This window comes from Ictidomys tridecemlineatus, chromosome 16 (genome assembly GCF_052094955.1).
Source record: "Ictidomys tridecemlineatus isolate mIctTri1 chromosome 16, mIctTri1.hap1, whole genome shotgun sequence".
Lineage (NCBI taxonomy): Eukaryota > Metazoa > Chordata > Mammalia > Rodentia > Sciuridae > Ictidomys > Ictidomys tridecemlineatus.
This window is the reverse complement of record NC_135492.1, coordinates 14,494,713-14,514,923: the sequence shown is the minus strand read 5'-3', so window position 1 is coordinate 14,514,923 and position 20,211 is coordinate 14,494,713. Positions and strand designations below refer to the sequence as shown.

The following is a 20,211-nucleotide window of genomic DNA, read 5'->3' as shown; positions in this document are numbered from 1 at the left end:
AATGGAACCACCATTTGACCCAGCTATCCCATTCTCCATTTTATACCTTAAGGACTTAAAATCAGCATACCACAGTGATGTGGCCACATCAGTGTTTATTGCAGCTCAATTCACAATGGCTAAACAATGAAACCAACCTAGATGCCCTTCAACCAATGAATGGATAAAGAGAAGTGATACATTTAAACAATTGAAAATTATTCAGCCATAAAGAAGAATGAAATTATGGCATTTGCAGATAAATGGATGGAACTAGAGAATATCATGCTAAGGAAAATGAGCCAATTCCTCCAAAACAAAAGCTGAACATTATCTCTAATAAGCATATACTGATTCATAGTGGGGTGGGGAGGTAGGGAAGAATGAAGAAACTTTGGTTTGTGTAGAGGACTGTGAAGGAAAGTTATGACTGCAGGGATGAAAAGGACAGTAGAATGAGTCATACATAATTACCCTATGTACGTCTATGATTATTCAACTGGAGTGACTCTGCACCATGTACAACCAGAAGAAAGAGAAAGTGTGCTTCATTTGTGTACAATATGTCAATATGCCACATATAACTAATTTGAACAAATAAAATAAATAAATAGATGAGGTAGAACCACAAGGCAGGGTAGTACACACCTGAAATCCCAATGACTCTAGAGGCTGAGGGAGAAGAGCTCAAGTTTGAGGCCAACCTCATCAATGTAGCAAGATCTTTTCTCAAAATAAAAAAAAATTAAAAAGAACTGGGGATGTAGCTCTGTGAAAAATATCCCTGGGTAAAATCCCCAGTTAAAAAAAAAGAAAGGTAGCAGAATACAACAGTCACTAATATGGCATTATGTAAAAATGTGGATGTGTAACCGATGTGATTCAGCAACTTGTATTTGCGGTAAAAATGGGAGTTCATAACCCACTAGAATCAAATGTATGAAAGATGATCTGTCATGAGCTTTGTAATGTTTTGAACAAAAAATTAAAAAAAGAAAGAAAAATAGGTGGGGTCTTTAAGAGGTGATAAAAGCAATCAGAGCTTCATCCTTGTGCAGGGTTGATCCATATGAGAGCTTTGTCCTTGTGCAGGGTTGATCCATTTTAGAACTTTGTCCTTGTGCACGGTTGATCCATTCATATCCTGAACAGATTAACGAGTTTATTGGTTAACTTCAGAAGGGTTGATCCATCTATACCATGAGCAGATTAATGAACTTATGGGCTATTTTGAGAGTGAGGCTGCTATAGAAACCAGCTATCTGGAGAATCCCAGTCCCTTCCCTCACTATATGATGTACTGAGCCACCTCAGTATTCTGCCAGCAAAAAGGACATCAATAGATTCAGCCCTTTAATCTTGGATCAGAACTTTGAGCAAAATAAACTGCTTTTCTTTATAAAACAAACAAACAAACAACATTTCATCTGAAACATGAATAAAATAATAAAGGCTAAGAGAGCTCTTCTTTTTGGTGGAAAAAATGGCAAAATCATATTCCACATTTTCAGCCTTTAAACAAACCAGGCTCTGCTTATTACTTTCCAAAAATACATTTAAATTCTTATCCCAGTATAAAGAGTAACACAAAATTTTATATATAACTTATTGATAACAGGTTACCCTTATCCAGTTATAAAACATTAAATATCATAAATAAATATCAATCAAATTTGTTATTTCTATATAAATCTGAAAGAAACTATTGCTACAGACAGTTTTAGTTTAGAGAACATCATCTTGATAAAGGGCTCTACCAAGTCTTACATTTTAAAAGGCTTGTATTCTGTTAGAACATGAATATATCCAAAATATAAAAAAGCTAGTAATGGTTAATGTCACAATGAACTGTTTAACTTTTAAAGTAAAATTTAGAATCCATAGTGTATAAAAATTATAATCACAGGTTTGCATGTTATCAGGACTAGCAAAAGTGAAAGGATAGCTTTCAATCTCTTAAACATTTAGGAAACATGATTATTCTGTTAATAATCAGAAACAGACATAGTTAAAACAGATATAAGCCAGGTTTTTAAATGGCAGTGTGGCACTTTTATGTCAGATACAATGTAGGAAAGAGAACACTTATTGTTTACTACACTGCCCAGAGTCCTCAGGAGTGGCTAGTGAGAATGTAGCCAACAGCTCCCAGGAGGCTCTGGGGCAAGAGATGCAAAGGTTATGATGGCCTGTGTTACCCCAAATCCTACAGGACCTGCAGTTCCTACAGCCCTCTGCATTGAGGGCAGCATGGACCAAATGAAAGACTGCATGACCAGAGCCCTAAGGGACCTGCAGCTTACAGAGACCTCTGCAGTGAGGTCTGTGTGGGCAGAATGACAAACTGTGCTTCTCATATCCCTTGGGTGTCTGCTGTTCCCAGGAGATTCTGGGTTGAGGGCTTCAAAGGCAGAACACCAGGCTCAATGCAGGGTATGTCCTCATTGCCTGTAACTCACAGAAGTTTCTATGATGAGAGCATTAGTACCTAGACTCTCCAGGGTACCAGGGAAAGCATGGGTCTTCAGTTCTTGTGGTCCTCCCAGTAGGGCTGTGCAGGCAAAAACTAGACTACATTATCCAGAATCCTCATGAGCTGTACCTTCCTCTGTGGTGATCAAATCATTAGCCTACATTACCTACAATCCTCAGGGGCTATAGCTCCCAGAACCCTCTGTGGTGAATGGGCAAAATATGGGACTATGTTACCCACAAATCTTAGTTCCAGCATCTCCCAGGATCCTCTGTGATGAGAATTGTAGGAAACAGAACTTAACTATACTACCCAGAATTATTTAGGGACATGTGGCCTGCAACTCCTAGAGGCCTCCACAGCAAAGGCTGTTCATGCTAAAGGTCAGATTACACTACCCACAATCCCTGGGGATACCCCGATGACGGTGAAGCCTACAGTCCAAGAACCCTCCACAGTGAGTTCTGCATTACCAAAGTAAGCATGTGGCTTGCATTTATCCTGGCCCTCACAGGAGGCACGCAGGCAAAACACTGGCCTACATTACCCAGAATCCTCAGGAAATTGCAGCCCCAAAAATACTCTGTGGTGAGGGCTGCAGGGTAGAGAGCTGAACTACACTACTCAGAATTCTTTGAGATGTCCAGGTGCCTCTGTGGCCTGCAACTTGGAGGCCTCCACAGTGAGAGCTGTGTGGGCTGAAGGCAAGAATACACTACCAGAATCCCCCAGGGCCTGCAGCTCCCAGACACCTACCTCTTGAGGACTGCATGGGCAAGATTTGTATTGCACCACCCACACTCCTCAGGGGTGTCCAGGCAGGCTTGTGGTGTGCTGATACTGGGAGCCTTGATGGTGAGGTTTACTTAGGTAGGATTGTCTGCACTGCCCAGAATAATCAATAGCCTGCAGTTCTAGACCTCTGAGGTCAGGAATGCTTGAGCAAAGTGGACTACAATACACAGAATTCCTGGGGCCTCAGAGCTGTTAAAAGCAACTATAGTGTGGGCTGCACCAACCCAGCACCAGGCTACAATGTCCATGATCCTGGGGGTTCTGAAGCACCCAGATGCCTCTGTAGTGAAGGCTGCATGGGATATGAGGGTAATTCTGCTACTTGCAGTTCCCCATAAGTTTCTGGAGTGAGGGCTAACACCAGTCTCCACTGCTAGGGTCCTCCAGGGCACTTGAGATAGCATGTGGCACACAGCTCTGATGATCCTGCCTGGTGAGGGCTGTGTGGGCAGAACACCAAATTAGACTGTCAAGAATCTCTGGGAATAACTGCAACTCCCAGAGGCATTCACGGTGAGAGCTGGGAAACAAGGAAAGATAATTCAATCTAGAATGCCCCAGGACAAGGGGTGAACCCTGCAGCTCCCAGAGGCTGCTGGGGGGTCGTGTGAGATCAGGGTCTCACAACCTTGAAAGCAGTAAACATGGGCTGGGATTTCACTGCTTTTCTTAAAACCCATGACGTTAAAATTCGGCAGTCCTTGGCTACATCACTCAGTCAGTCAGTCACTTGTCTACACTTCGCAGATGCCTCTGTGTTGACCTGCTTTTGGCCTTCTGCCCTTGGGCACAAGAGTGAAGTGTCCAGGGTCTCCCTGCAGGTGCTCATGTCTGTGCCTCTGCCTGCCTGGCCCCTGGCTACAGCAGTGCATGGCCTGGTTGAGCCCAGGGACCCAGGTCTCAGTCTCTTGGCCTCCCTTTTGTCTTCTCCTGAGATTCCACTTCGGGTGATGGCACAAATAAACACAGCCAAACTTAGTTAAAGAAGTGAGAATAGATCCTATTCAGTAATAGCTGAGGATACAGAAAGGCTCTGAGAGAAATAAGAAAAACTAGCCACCCTACTACCACTGCAGGTTAGCAGAAGCCTGCACTAGGCGTGGCCATCAGGGAGTGGTGCCTGTGTGCATGAGCAGAGTCTGGAACTGGGCATGGCCATCATGGAATGGTGCCCCTGTGTATGAGCAGATTCTCACACTGGGCGGGGAAGCAGGGGACAGTGGCTCACATTCCATCTTTGTCCTTCCTTCTCCCGGGTGAGAACTAGAGCTCTTGTCTCAGGAAAAACTGCGGGCATGCTGGGTCAACCACCAGGGAGCGACAGACCGGCCTCCAGGATACACACAGCTTGAGGGTACTATGGGTCATGTGTGTGGGGATGTGGAGCTCCTCCTCAGACCTGCTTTGGCTCTGAGGAGGTCCTCCTAGCTCAAGGCCACTGGGTCCTCCATGTGTGTCAGGTCTCAGGAGATACTCCCTGGTCGGGGACACTGGGTCCTCCATGTGCCTCATGTCTGAGGAGGCCCTCCCAGCTTGAGGATGCTGGGTCCTCCTTGTGCCTGGGGTCTGAGGAGATAATCCCAGCTCAGAAACGCTGGGTCCTCTGTGTGCCTCATGTCTGAGGAGGTCGTCACAGCTCGAGGACCCTGGGTCCTCCGTGTGCCTCATGTCTGAGGAGGCCCTCCCAGCTCTGAGACCCTGAGTCCTCTGTGTGCCTCGGGTCTAAGGAGGTCCTCCCAGCACGGGGACCCTGGGTCCTCCGTGTGCCTCATGTCTGAGGAGGCCCTCACTGTTCGGGGATCCTGGGTCCTCCGTGTGTGTAAGGTCTGGGTAGGTCCTCCCAGCTCAGGGACCCTGGGTTCTTCGTGTGCATGGGGTCTGAGTAGGTCCTCCCAGGTCCGGGACCCTGGGTCCTGGCTGTGCCTTGGGTCTGAAGAGATCCCCCAGCTCGGGGACCCTGGGTCCTTGGTGTGCCTGGAGTCTGAGAAGGTCCTCCCAGCCCAGGGACCCTGGGTCCTCCTTGCACCTTGGATCTGAGGAGATATTCCCAGCTTGGATACACTGGGTCCTCAGTGTGCTTGGGATCTGAGGAGATAATCCCAGCTCAGGGAACCTGGGTATGCCATGTACCTGGAGTCTCCCAACTTGGGGACCCTGGGTCCTCCATGTGCCTCCTGTCTGAAGCAATACTCCTCCAGCTCGGCACCATAGGTTCTCTGAGCACCTCTGGTCTGAGGAGGTAACTCCTAACTTGGGTACCCTGGTGGGTCATATGTATGGGATGGAGAGTTGCCTTCTCAGCAGACTCAAGCATACTCCCACCTTGAAGATAATGTGGTTCATGTGTATGGGGACTTGGTGCTTTCTCTTAGAGCAGACTCAGGAATACTCCCAACTTGGGGACACTTTGTGTTGTGTTTACAGGGACTTTAGGGTCCCTTCTCTTTAGCCTCAGTGAGACTCACAGCTTGGGGACACTGTGGAACAAGGCTATAACTCCTTTCTAAGACCAGCTGTGGGTCAAGGCTATAGGGACACCTAGAGCTCCATTCTTTTCAGACCATCCTCAGGCAGATAAATGACTTGGAGACACTGTGGGTCACGTGTGTAGAGTCATCCAGAGCCCCCCTCTCCTCACTGCAACCTCAGAGGGATGCCTCGCTTGGGGAAACTTAGTCATATCTACAGGGATGCTCTTCTCAGACTAGCCTTAGAGAGATCCTGACTTGAGGATTCTGTGGGTCATGTCTATAGGCATGCCTAGAGCAGCCTCAGAGAGATCTTCCAGAAACTTCTGGATAAATAGGTGGCAGGTGAGAAAAAGGGAAGTGTGAAGAGAAAGCAGATTCACTCCCTGCACCCATTTGAGAGCTGAGGAGGGAGGCTTACTCTCCTTCATTATTTCAGCAAGGTTTACTTTGGGGAAACATCCCTTCAAGAGGCTCTGATTACTTGTCATCAAAACACAGCTACTTGGATGATTTCTGGCATAGGGGGAGGAGGAATTGTTCTAACTGCTTATTTTTACTGTGTTAAAGCAGGAAAAATATTAAAAAATGGAAAAGTAGATGTATGAAACTCACAAGGTTATTTAAGTTTAAATATGTTATTTCTAATAAGCCAGAATTTGTGAAAAAATAGTTCATGGAATTTATGGAACTAAATTAATCAAAATTTTGATTAAGAATACATTTTGTCTTTGATTGAGCAAGTCAGTTTATTTGGCAGTGCATTTGTAATGGTATACTGTGTTGACATTCTACATCTGCTGAAATATCTTGACTATATAATGCTTTGGTATTATACCACAAAGTTAATTGAGGAAATTAATTTTAATTAATTGAAGTATTTATTTTAAGTAATGATTTCATTCTTTCCTCCTAGATCATGAACATTTTAAGTAAATCCAGAATTTGTTAAAAGTCAGTTAACACTCAACCGTGGACCCCTAAGTTCCTGGTTTTTGTCCCAATGGGAGATCTGTAAGCATCATTTTAAACTTTTTAAGCTGATTGATCATTCATAGTTTTCTTATTTTAATCTTTTATTAATGTGTTCTTTTTAACTAGGAAATTACCCATTCCCTCTAGGTTTCCAATTTTATGTAGTAGGTTTCTGCAGTTTGATTTTTAATTTCTTCTCTAACTTTGAACTTCTGCTATTTTTATCAACAATATTTTTAAATATACTTTTTAGTTTACCTTGTTTTGATTGAATTATCTTGTTTGACAGTTCTCATTATCTCAAAAAGTTTTAATTATCTTTTTCTTATTAAGGTCTTTGGGACAGTGTGTGTAACTTGGTAGCAGAGAACTTGCTTAACATGTGACAGTCCCTGGGTTCCATTTCAGCACCACACACAGACAATATGTCTTTGACAGGACCCAAGTGTTAGGGGAATTGTTCAAAATATTATGCATTTACACACACACACACACACACGCACACACACACAGATCTTTTCCAAATTGGGTTGAAATTATTCTAAGAAAATTTGCTAATAAATTTTATAGAAAGAAAGAGGATGATGATATTTTAAAATTTCAGCTATTGATATTACATGATATTCCAGCTTAAAACCACTGAAATAATTACAGTGTGTAAGAGAAAAGTCAATAGATTCTTTTAAAAAAACAGATACATTTACCAAAAATGGACTTTTTTAAACAGACATTTTCTACTTTTTCAAATTTAGAAAGCATATTTGAATATCTTATTATTAAAGTCTTACATTCATCAAGTAGTTAGTTTTTCTTACTCCTTGCAAGCAAGGGAATTGACCTTCTAATAAGCATGCTTTATATATTGTCAGAAGTTTTTTTTGGAGAACTTTATTAAGTGTTTCTCATATATTCATAATATCATTTAAAAGCATACCAGTGACCTTTTGATTTCATCAATTTTAATTTCTTTTGAAATAATGTGTGTATATATTAGTACTTACTAAATATTACTTTGTGTAGGAAATGGCCTGATTTTGTTTTATATAAATGCTGGTGCTCTATGTGCTTCAAAGGTATTTTTTAGAATAGAGTTGAGTATAACTCATATTTTGAAATCATTAAAAAAGTACATACACTTTTTACCATATTTTAAAAAGTAATATAAGTGGAGATTAGACATGTTAATATCATGAGCTGAAAAAAAATTAAATATAGTTGAATTATTTTGGGGTGTTCAACATAATAGTTCCCACCCTCTTCTATAAATTCCCCATTTATCTCATATTATGTGCTTGGTTTGGAGTTATTCTTTTAAATTTATTTATGGTGATGAGAATTAAGCTGATAACCTTGACTATGTTAGGCAAGCAATGAATTTTAGCCCTTTTAAAATATTATGTTGAGACAGGATTTTGCTAAGTTTCTGAGGTATTGAGGCTGGCTTCAAAATTTGTGATCCTCCTGCTTTAGTCTCCAAAATAGCTGTGATTACAGTTCAAAGTGCCTAGTATGGCCTAGAGCATTTTTATGCATTATCATGTTTCTAATTTCTTTTTTTCACTCCAATACACATTTATTCAACTAAAACGAAACATCTTTAAACATATTTTAACAATGCACAAATACATTCACAATATAATCTGCTGATTAAAAGACTCCAACAAAGTTTTCAGTATCTCAACAGAATTTGCAACTGCCTACAATAATTTGTAGATTGGTTTAGTTTACACTTAAATATATTTCCTTGTTTAAGAAAAATTATTAATACAAATGTATGATTTACAATATCCCCATTATAGCAAGAAAAATAGATTCATAAAATGTATTTAGGCATTTATTATGCCAAGTATTTAAATGATTATTTTTACTATGACATAAGAATAATATTCATTTAGTACTAAAATATTTTATTAGTCCAGAGACCACTGAAGAGTTTCCAGGAAGTTCTAAAATAAAATATGACTATCCTTTCTATGAAATAAATAGAACAGCAGCAATCCCTGGGTATCCCTTAAACATAAACTATAAAGATTCCATTTATTAGTTAGGCCTTAAGTATAAAAATAAAAGAAAAATTTAAAAACTAGTTAACACTACCAGCCTGAATTTGTTTTTCACTTGTGCATGTCTAACATAAGCAATTTCAACATGATGTATATATTTAAAATTAACATTTTTTCTAACTTTTTAACTCATACACAAGCCAAGTGTTTACTCTTAATCATGGAATCAACTTATTTCTGAAAATAACCTATAGAAATAGTATGTAAACACACATACCTTTGAGATAGATTAAGAACATCCTATGTTCTATGGATCAAAATGCAAATATCTCTGTAACATATGTAAACTAACACATTAATTTGGGATATACGGATACATTACTGTATGCATACATATGTACACCATAAAATAATTTCTGACAATGTTCTTAAAAATATCATAATTCCCAGCCTCAACTACTAGAAAAAAAATTAAAACTTTGTTTAAAAAAAGAAAACAGTTTTTATAGTAACTTTGCAAGTGAAAACAAAACAAACAAACAAAAATCAATGCTCCTTTTTTACACTGGACTGAGCTCTAAACAATTCATAATCAAGAATCTCTTCAGCCATTCCCCAATATCATAGAAAATATAATTTTCTCTCTATTTAAGAAGTCTGTTCATTTCTGGTGTTTTGTCTTAAAAACTGCATTCCAAGATACCAGGTAGCCATGCTGGTTAAATTCTTCCGGCTGCCCACATGCACCTAATGTAACCATACAGGTTGGCACCCTGTAGCACCACACCCATGATAACCATGCCAACCATTTTACTCTGAGGGAGAAGAGAGCACTAAAGGCAAATATCACCCAGAGCACTGGACAGGCAATTAGTCCTAACCAAAAGATTCTTGATTCAACTTTTGAAACAGTTTTATTCTCCTGAGGAGATGCCTTCCTGGACTCAAACACCCAATGACTCTTTCCATCCTCATCAATATGATTCCACCATCCAAGGCCTACCATCAGTCTCTACCTGTGGCATTCTTCACTGCCCAAAAGTCACATGACAACAACAAGATAATTGTCACCATACAAGCAATAAAGCTGCTGCTGAGCAATTCACAGAGAAGATAGACTATAATGGCACAGACTCAGAAGAACAAATGGAAAAATGATACTGCTGGATGTTGGATTTTAGATTTTCTTGGTCTATTAGTTGTCTCTTCTTCTGCATCAAACAATGAAACATCTTCAGTGTCATCATTGCTGTCCTGAGTGCAAGGCTCTGCCAGCGTCTCCTATTCCTACATGATTGCAGGGTACCCCTACAGGGTAGGTCACAAGGGAGCTGAAGAGGTGCCCGGAGGCTGCACCCCTTTCACTTCCTCTTGTGCATGATGTGCAAGATGGGCCAAGGAAAAAGAACACCTGCACCCCACCCACCACACAGAGCATTTCTACAGCCCAACATCGGATCCGCCCAGCGCTGGGCATTGGTTAAGGATGGGCTTCTCCTCTCCACACCCCCAAGCTTCCCGAGCTCAGGGATTCCTGGGTCACTCCTCCTATGAGGGCCTTGGAGCACCCAGATCACCTCCACAACAACTACCCTTGGTCCTCCATCCTTTCTGTCCACTCAGCTCTTCCTCAAGACAGACAGCCAGAGGGGACACAACACAACCACCCCTGTGTCTGGCTCACTCCACAAACCCTGCAGGAGGGACCCTTTCACCCGACAAGTCTAGGCCACCAGCTCTCTGTGCCCACAGCCTCATGTTTCTAATTTCTTAATAATTTTCTTATCTATATTATAGCCATTTTCTCCTTCTAAATGGTCATCAAAGTCTTTCTTATTGTTCTGAGAAAATATTTAATGTGAATATACTTTATGATATGACATATCTGGTCACAATAGGCTATTTCTATTGTAAGAGTATTTTGATTCTGATATTTTGATAGTATAATGTGAATGTACTTTATGATATGACATATCTGGTCACAATAGGCTATTTCTATTGTAAGAGTATTTTGATTCTTAACTGTTTTTCAGGCTTAACATTTTCCTAAGAGTGGTGATTGTTCACTTTCTATTTGATTACACAAATAAGGCACTGATTAAAAAAAATTGTGGTGCTAGGGATCAAACCCAGGGCCTCCTGAATTCTGGATAAGGTATGCTACCACTGAGCTACATCCCAGCCCCATAGATTCTTTGTTTTTATTAGCTTTATGACTAGCTATATCAATGAGAAACTTACATAGAAATTCAACTACATTTGAAAACATTCAAGAGTTTGGGCATTCAATATTTGTATGATTTCTAAAATATAATTTCCCCGTAAAACACGAGAATATCTAAGATCACTCATAAACCATGCTTCCATTGATGTTTATCTAGTTTTATCACTTCTTAAGAACATCATGGAGGAAACTGACTTTGATATTCTTTTAAATTTTTCTTTTTTTAGAAAGCATCATAAGTTATTGTCACAAATTCTGTTTACATTTTTCGTTTAAATATTTTTCCTAGTGGCAAATATTTGATTCTATTACTGTTGAAGGATATACATAGAAACAAACGAAAGATAAGACTTCCTTGGGATCAATGATTCATTCACAATGAATCAATCTGCTTTTGTAACATATTTTTTATCATGAATCTTGAAAAAGTTCAACTATGACTTGAAATAGTGTCTCTAAAATGTAGATTTTTTTCTCTAAAGTTTTGAAATTTTTAGAGAGAAAATCCAGAACCTAGCAATAGCAAAATAAATAATAATAAATAAGTTTAAACATATTATTACTTTAACATAAAACATATAAAATAAGTATTTATCTTACATTATGTTAGTTTGACACATTTTTGTTATAAATGCTCTTAACAAAATGCAGAACTAGTTAAGAATGTCAATTATTAGTAATTGACATTCTGAGTAATTAAATGAGCAGGTGTTTGAAAAATATAGCCATGTCTTAAGATTTTATTTTAGAGTAGTTTTATGTTTCCACAGAAATTGCAAAGAAAATGCAGAGATCTACTATGTAACTTCTACCCAGTTTTTTTTTCTTATGACTTATGTGAGCTATCTCAGATGTGTTAACTTCATACATGATTTTTCATGATAAACAGATACTGATATGCTCTTATTAACTAATGTCTGTGTTTCCTTTGAATTCTCAGTACAGCCTCTTTCAGTTCCAGGACCCCATCCAAGATCCCACAAGACAGTCATACTGTCTCCATAGGCTTTTCTTTGTAGCGACAGTTTCTCTGACCTTCCTTTCTCTGATGCCCTTGATGTTTGAGGAGGACCTGACAGTTGAGGAGTACCTATCAGGTACTTTTTAGATTTTCAGTTCATGTTTTTCTCATATGTAGACAGGTTAAGATTGGGGAAAGCAGATTACAGATGAAGTGCTATTCTTCATTTCATATCCTCAAGGTGCTCACCTGACTGATATAGTGTTTGCCAGATTTCTCACTGTGAAGTTATGTTTCTCTACATGTACACATTATATATATTGTTTTGTAGTAAGTCACTATGCAGAGCCCCCTCTTAAGGAGTGTGAAGTTAGGCCTAACTCTTTGAGGGCCAAATGTCCACCTCAATTACTTGAAATTCTGCATAAGAGGTTTTTATTTAGCCTCTTTTGTTTATCTATTTAGTCATTTATTTGTAAATAAATGAGCATCTGGATATTTACTCCAAGATTTTGTTTGTTATCCAACTCTATAGTACTTGTTGCTTACTTCATTCCTGCTTGAAGCCTTTGGGAATAGCTTTGACCATTCTTTCCACTGAGAGTTCTTTCTATTGTTTCCTGTTTTCTTTTAACAGGAAAGAATAGTATAATACCCTCAATTAGGCCTTTTACACTTATAAAACATTTCACTGAGGCTTTAAGTGCAATATAATATTCTTATGAAGACTCTAACATATATAGTATGCACTGAAATAATATGAGTTTGTTATCAATAAATATCATTAATGATACAACTGGCTGATATCACATACACATTGAGACCCCTAGAAAATAACATGTCTAACCTTCAAACTCATAAGATATCCTCACAGAGAATTCGGAAAAATATAATATCTTCATTGAGGCATTTGATACATATATAAAATCCTTGTGGAAGCCTATGTCACATAAAAATATTCTCAATAAGATCTCTAAAACTCACATAAAAACTAAGTTTTTTGACACCTATAATATTTTCAATGAGTCCTCTGCACATATAATCAATGAGGGCTCTGAAATATAATGTCCTCACAGAGGTTTCTAACATGCTCAATATCATTACTGAGGCCTGTGTCAGTCATAAAATATACATGGGGGCCTATGACAAATAAGAAAAAACCACATTGAGGCCTCTGAAACACAATAATATTTTTATTCAGAGCTCTCACTAAACACATGAAACTATTTAAAAAGGCATTGTCTTCACTGAGGGCTCTGACATATAATATATTACTTACGAACTCTTTTGACAACTATGATATTCTCAGAGAAGACTCTAAAACATATGATATCATAAGTCCTTTGACACAAGTCCCATTGTCACTAAGGATTCAAATGCATTTAGTATTCTCACTGAGGCATGTGACCCTAATGGTATCCTCACTGAGGTTGTTGACAATAATGAAGTATTGGTACTGAGACATCTGACTCAGGAATAGCCTTGCTGAGGTGGCTGGTGCATTTAAAATACTTCCTGAACCATCTGAGAGGTATAATATACTCCCCGAGGCCTCTAACTTCCTGAGGTCTTTGAAATATTTAGTATCTACATTGACACCTACAGTATCTATAAGAGTCATACTGAGGTCTCTAATACTAATAATAAAGTATTGGAGACATTTGAGATGTACAATTGGATAACAGAGGTCTCTTGCACTTAGAATGTCTTCTTGATGTCTCTGGCACTTCCATCATGTACTCAACAGAGGTCCCTTTCTATATGAGAAAACTGAGGCCTCTGACAAGTATAGTAAGTTTACTGCCGACTCTACAAAATATAATGTCAAAGGTGAAGCCCGTGACAAACACTTTATATTGTCACTGAGGAATCTTCCACATATCGTCATTAAGGCCACTGACATGAACAGGATATCTGTACTGTGACCTTGATCCCATTCAAGGGGATGGGTTGGTGAAGCCTTAGATACTCTGGTAATACCCTGGCACTGGACTCTGACACTTAATATCCATATGAAGCCTCTGACACATAAAATAACCACACTCAGGCCTTGGATATTTTTATAATAGCCTCAGAAAGATTTCTGACACTCATATCACATCCTCAGTGAGTCTTCCTCTAATGCCAACATGAATCCTCCATAATGTCATTCTTACTGAGGACTCTGAAATGGATATCATCCTCATACAGGACAGTGAGATCAATATAATATCCACCCTGAGGCTTCTGTCATTCAGAAATATCCTAATCAAGGCTTCTGACACTCAAGGAATATTACACTGAGTGCTCTGTGGTACCAGAAGTCCACACAGATTTAGACCCTCTAGAGTCATCCAAAAGTACTGAGGCCTCTGTAGGTAACATGAGGTACAATGAGTCCTCAGAAATATATATGTCTCATTGAGATCTCTGACACATATAAAATTCCCACTGAGGATTCCATCCTATGTACAGTATGGAATGAGTCATTTGACCCCATATTTTCCTCACTGACCTCTGAGAGAGATTCTATTCTCAGTGAGGCCTCTTACACATATTAGATCATCACAAAGGCCTGTGGTATTCATTTCATAATCTCACTGAGGCCTTCCACACTGATATTCTCTCTATCCTGAAAACTTCATCACATACAATGTCCTAACTGGGTACCCTGGCACTGCCATCATTATTCTCAAGGAGGCCTCTGATGAATAGAATTTCCTCACTGAGAACTCTGAGCCCTAAAATATATTCAGTGAGGAAAAATCCTCAGGAAGTCCTCTAATATTCAGAAGTTTTCTTCACCTCACAGTCATATAAAATAGTAAGTGAGGATTCTGACACTTATAATATCTACCCTGAGGCCTCTGACACAAATATTTAACAATCCTAATTGAGGCCTGTGGTGATAACAAAATAAACTCAGCGAAGTCTGACACATATAACATCCTCACCGGGGCCTCTGACCTTGACAGAATATCTTCAATATGTCCCCTAACAAATGTATTATTCTCACTCAGGCTTTTGATCCTCAAAGAACTTTCACATATAATATGCTAACAGAGTCCTTTTCTTATTACAGCACATATATGTCCTGACTCAGGCCTATGGCACTTAAGAAACATTCTTATGGAGGTCTCTGACACTCATGTAATATCCTTAGTGAGTCCTTCTCTGACACATCGGATACTCACTGAGGATTTCTTGATTATCTGGCATTTCTTGATTATTTCACTGAGTCCATAAACACTCCTATTCTATTTATTGAGGATTCTTAAGTGTACAAAATCTTCACTCTGATCTCTATCACTTATATCCTCTCCTTTCTTGTTCCTCTGACAGTTGCACAACTTATTCATAGAGATTTGTGGGACTCAAAAAATATCCTCAATCCTCTTAGCCATCAGTGTATATATCCGCAAGAGCTCAGGCACACCAAAGAGCCTCACTGACAAAGACCCTTATTGTCTAAAATATTATAAAATCACTGAAGTACCGTCCTATCAACACAGATCCTTCTGACACTTTTAAGTATCCCCTTGAAGTCTCTGACACAGACAATAACTCCACAAAGGACTCTTACTTGGACATAATGTTTTCACAGTGTCCTGGATCACATGTATGATTTTTCACTGAGGCTTCTGACTATCAGTTCATAGCCTTGCTCTGGACTCTGATAGTAAATATCCACATGAAGATTATAAGGTATATGATAGGATTACAGAGGCCTCCTACTCTTACCATAGTTACACTGAACTCTGACCCCTGCAATATCCTCATTTGGGCTATGCTATTTATATAGAATTCTCCTGTGTGTCTCTTACCCTGATAGGATATCCTCCATGCCCCCTCTGACATTCATATCCCATACTCACTGAGGCATCTGACATTCATATACAATCACACTGAAGGTACGTTCACCCCTAATCAACTTCTTGAGGACTCTGAAACTTAAAATGTCCCCACTCACAGCTCCAAGAATCACATGATATCTTTCCTGAGGTCTTTGAAATCCATATAATAAAATCCTAAAGTATTCTGATGTATAGAAAGTCCTTTCTTATCCTCTGACACTAACCTAGTATATTCATTGAGTCCTGTGATAATAACATTGTAGTCTCACTGAGGCTTCTGAAATAAATGAAATCTTCATTCAGAGTTCTCATACCTTCTACCCACACTAAGGCCTCTAACACCTGGTATCTGCCCTGGGGCCTCTGACAAACAATATTTTCCCTTAGCCCTTCAACAAGCAAACTATCCTCAGCTAGGCCTCAGACATATTTTGAATGTCCTCCCTCAGGGCACATTCAATGCCTCTTCTCTCAGGCTTCTAATGCTCATGTAATATCAACACTGAGGCCTGTAGCCCATATACTTGCTGAGGCCTCTGACATACAAATATTATCTCTGAAGATTCAGATGCATGTAATATTCTCAGGCCTCTGACATATCCTCCATTGTCACTAAGACTTCTGACTTAATGAGGTCTATGACCTTAATAGTGTCCTCACTGAAGCCTCTGACAGCAATGAAGTATCAATGCTGAATCTACTGACTCAGTTAAAAGCCTCACTGAAGATTCAGGAACATTTAATATCCTACCTTAAACCTCTGGCAGATATAATATACTGTTTTAGGCCTCTAACTCTCTGAGGACTTGACACATACAGTATCTACATTGCAATCTACAGGACCTATAAGAGGCTTACTGAGTCCCCTAATATTAATGATGTAGTATTGGAGACATCTGACACATGTAATTGACTAACAGAAGTCTCTTCCACTTAGAATCTTTTTGACAGCCATCATATACTTATGGAGGCCTCTTTCCATAGGAAAAACCTAAGGCCTCTGACAGGTATAGTAAATTTACTGCAGCCTCTATGAAGTATAATATCCAATGTGAGGCCTGTGACAAACACATCACATTCTCACTGAAGCCTTGGACACATATCACATCATCACAGAGGCCTCTGACATCAATAATATATCTAAACTGTAACCTTGGTCATGTTCACATTGTTACTGAGGCCTCAGGCAGTCTGGTAACACCCTGGCTCTAGACTCTGACACTTAATATCTATGAGAAGACTCGGCCACCTACAATATTCTCACAGAGGCCTATGTCAAATACAGTGTTATCACTGAAGTTTCTGACCCATAAGATATACTGATTGTGGTCTTGGACACTTTTATAATAGCCTGAAGCAGGTATATGATACTCATATCATATCCTCAATGTATCCTTTCTGAAACTCCCATGATTCCTCCCTGAGGCCTCTGACATTCACATCATATAGCACTGAGTCCACTCACACTGGTAACATACTACCTGAGGACTCTGCAGTGGATATCATCCTCATGCAGGACAATGAAATGAATATAATATCCACCTTAGGCTTCTCAAGCTCAGATAATGACCTCGATGAGACCTCTACACTTAAGTACTATCTTACCAAGTGCTCTGGGGTACCTGATGTCTGCACAGATTAATGCTCTGATAGATATTCAAAGTATAACTGAGACCTCCAAAGGTTACATAGTATGTACAATGAGTCCTCTGACACATGCATGTGTCTCATTGAGGTCTCTGACACATATGAAATCCCCACAGAGGGCTCCAATTTTTGTAGAGGAGGGACTGAGTCATTTGAGCCAATATTTTCCTCACTGACCAGTCTGAGAAAAATCGTCTTCTCAGTAAATCCTCTTCCATGTAATATGTAGTCATTAAGACCTCTGATACTCATTTCATAATCTCACTGAGGCCTTTCACACTGATGTTCTTTCAACCCTGAAAACTCCATTACTTACAGTGTCCTCACTGGGTACCTTGGCACTCCCACCATTATTCTCAATGAGACATCTGACACATAGAAGTTCTTCAGTGGAGGGCTGGGGTTGTGGCTCAGTGATAGAGCACTCTCCTTACACATGTGAGACCCTGGGTTTGATCCTCAGCATCATATAAAAATAAATAAACAAAATAAAGTTAGTGTGTCCTGTATAACTAAAAAAAAAAATATTTAAAAAAAAAACTTACTTACTAGAAATTTCATCTCTAAAATATACTTACTAAGGAAACTATTCTCAATAAACCTCTCCTAGTCAGACAATTTTCTTCACTAAGGACCTTCATAGTCACATAACAGAGTGAGTGAGGCTATGATACCTACATTCTCTACCCCTAGTCTCTAACACGTATACTCAACTCTCTGAGGCCTCTTAAGAGAAAATACCCTGGTTGAGACCTATAATAATAGCAAAATAATCTCAATGAAGACTTTGACACCTATCACATCCTTATTAAGGCCTCTGACTTTGACCAAATATCTTCAGTACATCTTCTGAAAAATGTATCAATCTCAGTGAGGATTCAGACACTCAGGTGATAGCCTCCCTCTGAACTCTGACACTAAATGTCCATATGAAGGCACTGTCACATATAATAGGCTAACACAGGTCTCTTCCTATTAAAGCACATATATGTCCTCACTCAGGCCTGCAGCACTCATGGAACATTCTCATGGAGGTCCCTGACACTCAGGAAATATCCTCAATGATTCCTCCTCTGACACTCAATTTGTGTACTTATTGAGGGCTGTGTAATTCCTTGATCATCTACAGAGTCCCTAAATTTTTCTGTCACATGTATAATAAACTTACTCAGGGCTCTGACACTCATGTCCTCTCCTCCCAGTTGCCTCTGGCACTTACATCACATATTCACAGAGGCTTGCTGTATGTAGATAATATTCTCCCTCAACCTTCTGTCTGTCCCTCAGTTAATATCTCAATGAGAGCTCAGGCACAACTAAGAGCCTCACTGGCAGAGATCCTAATTGTCTAGTCATATTTAAAAATCATGGAGGGCTCAGACAGTATCATTCTTTCAACACAGACTCCTCTGAAATTTAAAGTGTCTCCTTGAGGTCTATGACACAGACACTCTCCATGCAGGACTCTCACCCAATCAGTACAAATACTCAGGCCTTTGACACAATTATATCACCAGTGAGGGATGTGACACTGATGTAGCCTCTTCCTTGATGACTCTAACACTCATAATGTTCTCACTGAGTAGCCTGGCACTCCTGTCACATCCTATGTGAGACTTCTTATACAGGATTTCTTCCCTGAGATCTTTGAGGCATAGATTAAACATTCTAAGATCTCAAACACATTCAATGCCTCCAATTAAGCCTCTTTCAGTCAGATATTTTCCTCACTGAGGATGTTCATAGTCAAGTAATAGTGTGATTGAGGGATCTGAAACATATTATATACATTGAGTTCTTGGACATATGTATTCAACTCACTGAGAACTCAGAGACAATACTCTAGCTGAGTCCTGTGGCAATCATTGATTAATCTCAATGAAGCCCCTGACACATCCTCAATGAGGCCTGTAGCTGGATAATATTTTATTATTGATTTTTGGGTCACATATGTGATTCTTGCTGAAACTTGCTGAAACTCAACTAATAGCCTTACTCTGGAATTAACTTTCCACATCAAGTATCAAAGGCATATACTGTATTTGCAAAGGCCTCTTACTCTTACCATTGGCACACTAATGACTATGACCCATGTAATATCCTTGTTCTGATGGTGACTACTCAAATAGAACCCTCCTGGTGGTCTTATCCCTGATAGGATATTCAAAATAGGTTCCTCCTCTGACATTTGCATCCTATACACACTGCGGTCCCTAATATTCATATTTTATTTTATTGATTATACAGACACCTGTAAGCAACTTCCTAAAGAAGCTCTAAAATATCCTCACTCACAGCATTTAGAATTGTGATATTTTCTCAGAGAGTTCTGAAACCCAAAAAATAGACTCATAGAAGATTTCAATGCATAAAATTCCCTCATGTGGCTACTGATACTAATAGATTTTATTCATTGAGTTCTGGGATACTCCATCATAATCCCCCTGAGGTTTATGAAATCTTCACTCAGGTTCTTATATGTTCTACCCACACTGAAGCGTCTGACTCATGGTATCCTCACAGTGGCCTCAGGAAAACATATTTTCTCTTACCCCTTTAAAATGCAATCTATCCTCTGCTGAAAGCTCTAACAACAATGAAGTACCAGTGTTGAGTTCTCTGACTCAGTTAATAGCCTCAATGAGATTTTGGGCTCATGCAATATCTTTCTGAAGATTCTGACATATATAATATACTCCCTGAGTCCTCTAAATCCCTGAGGTTCTCTCACACTTTTAAGTGTCTCCTTGAGGTCTCTGACACAGACTGTAGCTCCTCTTGGGACTTTCACCCAAGCAGCACAAATGCCACGGCCTTCAACACAGTAATACCCTCACTGAAGTATGTGACATT

General features: G+C 39.4%; 1 pseudogene; it reads right to left on the bottom strand.

Annotated features, from left to right (window-relative positions):
- Window positions 1-9,341: 9,341 nt before the first annotated feature.
- On the bottom strand, window positions 9,342-9,817 carry LOC144371337 (Golgi apparatus membrane protein TVP23 homolog B pseudogene; annotated as a pseudogene).
- Window positions 9,818-20,211: the final 10,394 nt, after the last annotated feature.